The sequence below is a fragment of the Leopardus geoffroyi genome, chromosome A1, assembly GCF_018350155.1.
Source record: "Leopardus geoffroyi isolate Oge1 chromosome A1, O.geoffroyi_Oge1_pat1.0, whole genome shotgun sequence".
NCBI lineage: Eukaryota > Metazoa > Chordata > Mammalia > Carnivora > Felidae > Leopardus > Leopardus geoffroyi.
In genome coordinates, this window is record NC_059326.1 from 236,881,541 (window position 1) to 236,889,334 (window position 7,794).

A 7,794-nucleotide genomic window follows, 5' to 3' on the forward strand; every position below is an offset into this window, starting at 1 on the left:
AGAGGTCACTTGGGTGGCAAGACCATTAGAGCAGATTCCAAAGTCGGATTTTCAGTGTGTTTGCTCAATTGGCTGGTGGATGCAGGGTGCTGAGATATGCCTCAAAATTTGCCATCTGTACGTTGAGAGTTCTTTCGTTACGACAACCCACATGGAAGTTTCCAGAACTCCCATGCCTTTCTCCCGTGGTGCTCGAAATGTTTATTTTTTTTTCAACGTTTATTTATTTTTGGGACAGAGAGAGACAGAGCATGAACGGGGGAGGGGCAGAGAGAGAGGGAGACATAGAATTGGAAACAGGCTCCAGGCTCCGAGCCATCAGCCCAGAGCCTGACACGGGGCTCGAACTCACCGACCGCGAGATCGTGACCTGGCTGAAGTCGGACGCTTAACCGACTGTGCCACCCAGGCGCCCCGCTCGAAACGTTTAGATCCTATCATGCAATGATGTACAGATGATGCTTTCCCAAATGATTTTCCCAGAGCAACACCTTCTCTGGAACTAGCCCCAGCCTCTACACATGGAAAAACGTACCCTCTAACGATCATGTCCTTGCTGCCAAGGACTGAAGGGTGTCCCCACAAAAGGCCTGCATTCAATCCCTAAGCCCAAAGTGACTGCATTTGCATGAAGGACGTAATGAAGGTTGAATGAGCAAAACAAATTCCTGTCGATTGAGCCCCCCGGTCTGTTGTATTTTGTTATGGCAGACCTGGCCAACTAAGAAAGAAGTCACCAAATTCTCAGGAAGTCTCTTTGCTCACCGAATGTATTTCAGGAGCAAGGACTGGTTGATTTGCTATGACACTGTAATTATGTTATTGAAAATTCTCTCTGGTATCCGCAGGCTGCTCCCTTTTGCATCTACAATGTGTTGATATGTATCCAAAGATAATAAAACTCTCAAAACGTTAAAGGAAGAAATCATTACACATAAAATATTTTAAGACCAATTTTATATCAGAGGTTTATGTCCCAGACATACACTTACAGTGAGGGGTGATTTTTCTTTCTTTAAAAATAAACCTGCATTTTAATTTGAAGCAAAGTTTGGTTGAAATTGTTTTCTTTTCTTTATTTACCCTGACTGAACGTGCTCCCTTCTGCTGCAGAACAGTTCTTATAATATTGCATTTTATTCCATAGACTTTCTCTCTTTTTTTTTTTTTCTTCCAGAGAGCAAGGCTTGATTTAATATTTCCCATTTCTGCAGCAGACAACCGGAATAAACAGAACATTCGGCACTGTGATTGCTTTGGGGACAAAACGTCTCTAGTAGGTAATTAGACAAAAGCCCTTAAACACACACACACACACACACACACACACACCCCACGACTTTCCACCAAGATGTGTTTTCATTATCTCAAGTATGTAAAACCCAGTAGCCTCAGAGCAATGCTGTAGTGTTCAGTGTTTCCTGGGTGCATAAAAACAGCACAGCCAGTTGGAGAAGGATTTCCCGAAGCCGGCGTGTACAAGGCCTTCAGGAGCACGTGTGTGCCTGTGTCTTCGGGAAAGGCCCACCACAGGCTGGTCGTGTAGGCACGGCCTACATTTGAATTCCCGAACCTTCACTCCTCACTGTGTGACCTTGGATAACTCACTGAACCTCTCTGAGCTTCCCCTCCTTTTCCCGTCATTTTCATTACCTGGAAAATGAAGCTCACCCTTCCCTTGTAAGGTTACCGGGAACAGAGGAGTTCTAGCGATTACTCCCGGGTGTCAGGGATTATTGATCTTTGGTGCATGGGGCAAGAAGGCTGATTAGTTCCAGGGAATCTCTGAGGAAGGGATAAGGGTCTTGCCATTCAGGGTCGAGTCGTGTCCCTGCGAAGTCCATATGGTGAAGTCCTAAACCCCAGTGTCTCAGAGTGTGACTGGGTCGTCGTTGGGGTAATTAGCTAGGACAAGGTCATGCTGGGGGAGAGTGGGTCCACGGCCCAAGACGGCTGTGTCCTGATGGAAGAGGGAAGCCCCAAGCCTGGAGACACCCTGTGAGCCGAAGGCAGAGACGGGGCTCATACAGGCATGTGCCAGGGACGCCAAGGCTTGCGGACAAGCCCCAGAGTCCAGGAGAGAGGCCTGAACAGGTTTGCCATCACAGCTCTCGGGGACCAGCCCTGCCCACACGTTGGTGTCGGACTTCCAGCCTCCAGAACTGGGAGACAACCCATCTCTGTTTCAGCCACCCTGTTTGTGGCGCTTTGTTATGGGAGCACCCCCAGGGAGCCGCGTGTAACGACAGGGGAACTTCGTTGTCTGAGAGAGGACTATTCAGGCCATAACATACCTTTCTGTGTCCCCAGGCCACAAAGGTCAGGTGTGGACCAGGCGGCAGAGGTGAGAGAACAGACCTCAATGACGAGTCCTCACGTGCCCGCGGCGCCCGGCTTCTCCAGCACGTTCTCACCCACTCCCCGTCGCTGTGCCGGGGTCCCCAAGAGCGCAGCAGGTTGTTCCCTCCAAGCCCGGCACGACCTATCAGCCGCTCGCTCGCACCACCTTCCAGGGCAACGCAAGCCCATTCTCTGCCGCCCCAAACCCTGTCCCTCCCCGAGCCAGGCGTCCCCTCGGGGTCTGGGGTCCCCTGTGAGTCTGCATCCGCAACCTCCCTGGGGAGGTGCGGTCTTTGGGCACCTGGGTTGTGGCCACTGTGACACTTACACGTCATCGTCACTCGGGGGAGGTGCCAGAACCCAGGCACAATGCGCAGTGCTGGGGGCTGGCCGTGCGCTCCGGGCAAGTCTGGAAAGGGCGCCAGCTGCGGTGACCTTGGCTTCGTGGCACTCGCGTGGCGAAAACTCAGGAGCAACAGGCCTGGCGTTAAGTGTGAGCAAACGTGTTGCTGTCTAACCCACCGCGGGGTGGCCTAGAACAGAGATTCAGGGCTTTGGGGGGTCTCAGCAAGGGGGCAAGAGGGAGGGGGCCTGTGCTCCAAGCGCCAGCCCCCCCCCCAAACCTGCAGCCAGAGCGGCTGGGCTGTCACAGGCTCCCATCGCTGTTTTCTGGGTGATGCCGCCTTTGAGGACAGGATGACCCAGTCAAGGTCTTTGACCACGGCTGACGTTACATCAGTTTTAAACACGAGCACTTTTTCCTATAGAAAAAGGGAATAAATAAACATGTAAGTGGAATTCGGCTTCCCACACCTGCATATCCAACAGACGATGAATCTAAAATGCCAGTTACCGTCTTGTGAGGCTCATTTGTGACGCTGACTTGGGTGGAAGCGTAGAATGGAAAGGGGACCTGAGCCCATCTTCCTCCCCCTGCCCCTCGCGGGCGTCCTGGAGCCTGCTTGGTGCTGGTCGGAGTGAAGGTGCCGGGACCCCGGGGCTCCTTACCCGTTTGCATCTGCCTTGACATCTGCTTCAGGGACCTGAGTCACACACCGATGGCTCTTACTTAAGGAACAAAGGGCCGTGGGGAGGAGCCTCTGCACGGTGCGCCCCCCCGCCCCCACCGTCCCTGCAGTGACAGGTGCACACACACACGCTTACTGAAGGATACAGGAAGCTGAGGAACAGCTCACCTGCCCGCTGGGTCCCACCCTGCTCACCACATCTCTCCCCGGGGTCCTCCTCTGCTCATCACCCCCTTAGGCTCTAGCTACCACTTCTCCCCCAGAGAAGCAAAGAATCAAGCAAAATCCCTTCCCTGTGCCCACACCCCCTTCCAGCTACCCCCTGGGTCTTTGCTTTCCTTGGCCGCAGGGCCCTCGGGACGCAGGGCGCTCCAGGCCTCGTGCAGCCTGCTCCCTCCCGGGACTCGGCTGTCACCCTCCAGCACGAGCAACCTCTCCGGCTGCACCTCCTTCCAGGCCCCATTCGTCTGCTCCCCTGGGACCCCCAGTGTGGCCCCTCCTCTTCTCCATCCCGACTAGCTTCCTTCGTGGTCTCTTCAAGTGCCCTGGTTTCCAACACACCATTCAGATGCTGACATTTTCCAGATTTGTCCTTCTACCCAGCTTGTCTCCTATACCGCGGCCTCTCCAGAAACATCCAATGGTAACAAATAAACCCATGAACACCTCCCAGCGATCGCAAGCCTGATCATACCCCCTAAACTGCCTCTCCTGCAGTTGTCCTTCTCAGCGAGCCCCCTGCCCCCCCGGAGGCCACAGATTGTGACTTCTCCCTTACCCACCTTCTCCGTAAGGCCAGCCCTGACCACACTTATGTCAGACACAGCATCTGTCCCCCGCTTTCCTTCTCCCTGACCTGGCTCGCTTTATTTTCATCTAGGACACTCAAAACCGCCAACACATTGACTTATTTACATTTAATTAAGTTTATAGTTGATGTCGATTGTCTTCCTCGCCTACGGCTCCAGCTCCTGAGGCCCCAGGGTCTCCCCATGTTTGTTCATGGATGTATCTGGAGGCACACGGCAGGCAGTCCGCAAATGATGTTTTTGGATAAATAAATCAATAGGGTTAATATCCCAAAAGGCCAAAAAAAAAAAATTACCTCTAACTCATTCCACTTTGGGAAACTTAATCGAGGCTCTGGAGCCTGGAACTCTGTTAAGCATTCTGGATCTTGCTTGCCCCCATGTAGGCAACTTCCCATGTCAGTGTGCTTTGGGGAGACTCGGCCCCTCACCTCCAGAATGGCCTTCCCCCCTAGTCTCAGCTCTCGCCCTTGACATCAGAGTGGCTCATACGGGGAAGAAAGTGGAGTCAGTATCCCTGCCGCCTGATAACTCATTTGGACGCCAGCCTGATGTCCACGGGACTCCAGGCCCTTTCTGCTGCTTCCTAGTGGGGCCAGGTGAGGCCCGGCCCTCCTCCATCATCCTGGCTGTGGCCCACACCTACAGGCCACAAAAAAGGAGGACATTTGGTGCCTCGGGCCTCAGTCACATTCTCCTAGTTAGCTTTACTGGAAACAGAACAGGCACTTTATTTAGTCTACCTGATTCTTGTACTTCTCAAGTGGCATAGAATCACCCGTGAGAAGGACGTGTGGGGCGAGGCTCCCCCAGATTTCTCAACATTGTACACGGACATCATGTAGATAGTGTGCCCTTTGATGGCAAGTCTTTAACCGCTTGTCTTTATCTCCTCTGAAACCCCCAATCCAAGGGTGATGGCGACTGTCCTTCCACAAATGTCGCTGGGCAGAAAACGTAGCAGAAAAAATAGATATGGAGCACGATTTTCTTCATAACATCAACATTCTCTGAGGTACCCCCTAGGAAAACCTGACATTGTTTATTTTTGTATTAATTGTCTGAGTTGAACATCTATGCTGCAGGGTGTTTTCTAGGTACCTAACGAAAGATGCTGGAAAAAGTATACATTAGTCAGCTGGACATTTGCTAACATACTGTTTCTCTCCTGGGGAGAGCGTCGTATCAGAGCCTAACAGTGAATGAGCCGAGTCTGGCTAGAGTAGTTAGATGAGTGATTTTGAAGGCTAAAGATATTTTGCAAAACAATTTAAAGACGTTAGGTAATGTAAGGTAATGGAAAGGCACCCCCCAAAGAAAAATCTACCCTTAATAAAATTCACCCTGCAGTTAATTCCCATACATTAAACTCAACCGAAATAATACATCTGGGATAAAATCGTCAGGGACAGTCTGGACGTCATTTGAGTGCACCGAGAGCTCTGCATTTTCCAACCCAAGGTCAGTGTTAAATATGGGTCACCGTGACAAACCACGGGTGCTGGGGTGCCGTGGAGACTCCGGGGAGGGTGCCTTCTGTCCCAGCTCCGTGGCTCTGGTGTGGAGCGGTGCCCCGGGCACGGGGACGGATCGGGAGGAGAGACACCCCGCTGTAGGCCCCCCAGGCAGTGGGGGCCTGACTCGCGTGCCCCGCACAGTGGCACGCAGACCCTTTCCCCTTTCGCGTCCCAAGGGTAGCAGCTTAGCGCCCATCGGGACACCACAGAGGGGCGGCTCGGGGGGGCCGCACAGGCTCAGGGGCCCACCGTCCAGCCCCCCCCCCCCACCAGCCCCCTCCTCACCTCCAGCCGGCTCCCGGGCTCTGAGATTCCCACATGCACCTGCCGCCCAGGGTCGGCGAGGTTAAACACTCTCTGGTGCAAATCAGAAGCCAGCCGCTTCAGCCGCAGAGGGTGAGACTCGGGGTCTGCCCGGGGCCGGGATTTCGGGAAGACACGTCGCCTTCCAAGGGGCGGCCTCATTTCTCCCTCTCCCGGCTCGGCTCGGGTCTAAACAAAGGAGAAGCCGCCCGCCCCGCGTCTGTCTCTCTGGCAGTGGGCCTGCCACTCTGTGGGCCGGGGCAAATCCAATTAGCCCGTGGCCTACCTCCCAACCTTATTAACCTGCTCAGCTGGGAGACGGTCCCCGGGCCCTGCCAATATCTCATTTCTCCGGCGGCCGATAAGATCAGCCGGAGAGATTCAATGGGCTGCCTTTCACCCGGGCCCCGGCCCCGCGTCCCAGCCACCGGCGTCTCGGCCGCGGTGGCCGCCTCTTTATTTTCCCACGTGAGATGGGATGGCAGGGCCGGGGGCCCGGGGAGCCGGCGGGAACAGACGCAGACGGGGCCCCGCGCCGCGTGACAGGCCGGCCCGATCCCCCTTATCGCGGCCTCCCCACAAAGGCCGGCCGGCCCGGGCGATTAGCATTCCCCGGTGAGCCCCGCCAGCCCTATTTCTGTCACACAGACAGATTGAGGCTTTCACTCAGGCTCGCGAGTGAGTGACACATGGCCCGACCGGGAGGACAACATTGTTATTTGAGTTAAGAAATCAATTTGTATCAAATGTACACTGTAATTTATTTGTTGGCTTTGAAGGGAACCGAGCCGAGATAAATGGGGAACGGCTGCTTTCTTCCCCCCCCCTCTGCCGAGCTGATAAAGTTCTTCTGAACCCCAGATAACTGCAGTCTGAGCCGGAGTGACAAACATGTTTAAAGTTGCACAGTGATCTTTAAATCTCAAAAAGAACACCTTGTCGGACATGATAGAACATTTTTTACCTTTTCCCTCTATCTGTCAGAAAGCTGCTGTGACGGGCCGCTCTAGTATTTTTGCTGACATTTTCTTTATCAAGCACATCTGTTTGTGGTCGAAAGATGCTTATTCCTATTTTCTTCAATCTACAGCAGGCTGAGAAAGCACCAAAAGGAAGGGAGAAAATGAGACCGCGGGTCCCAGCATCTCACTTAACTACCCGGAGGCGGCTGAGTTGCTCGTCTCTTTGAATGTTGACCCTGTCTTCCCTCGTGTCTTTTTGCTCTCCTCCTCCTCCCCCTCTCCCTCCTCTCCTTCCCTCTCTCCCTCCCTCTCTTCCTCCTTTCCCTCCTCCTCTCCCTCCTCCTCTCCCTCCCTCTCTTCCTCCTTTCCCTCCTCCTCCTCCTTCTCTCCCTCCTCCTCCTCTCCTTCCTCCTCTCCTTCCTCTCTCCTGCTCCTCTCTCTCCCTCTCTTCCTCCTTTCCCTCCTCCTCCTCTCCCTCCTCCTCTCCCTCCCCCTCTCCCTCTTCTCTTCTCCTCCTTCTCTCCCTCCCTCTCTTCCTCCTTTCCCTCCTCCTCCTCCTTCTCTGCCTCCTCCTCCTCCCTCCTCCTCCTCTCCTTCCTTTTCTTCCTCCTCCTCCTCTCCCTCCTCCTTTTCTCCCTTCTCCTCCTCCTCCCTTCTTTTCAAAAACACTGACACACATGTAACATGCCGTGCTGGCTGATAGCATAAAACACTAATCATTCTTCCACCTGCCATTGACATATTTTGGGAATCTGCCTCCTCCAACGGCCAGAAGGAAAACTGCATGATCTTGAGCTTTTCTGTCTGTGACCTTCCATTTGAACGGCCTTGTCTG

General features: G+C 53.8%; 1 long non-coding RNA gene across 1 annotated transcript; it reads right to left on the reverse strand.

Annotated features, from left to right (window-relative positions):
- Positions 1-1,006: 1,006 nt before the first annotated feature.
- Positions 1,007-6,404, reverse strand: LOC123579137. Its single transcript, XR_006702640.1, has 3 exons — positions 5,980-6,404; positions 4,921-5,121; positions 1,007-4,819 (listed from the first exon to the last, which is right to left on the reverse strand). It is a non-coding gene; the product is annotated as an uncharacterized LOC123579137 (long non-coding RNA).
- Positions 6,405-7,794: the final 1,390 nt, after the last annotated feature.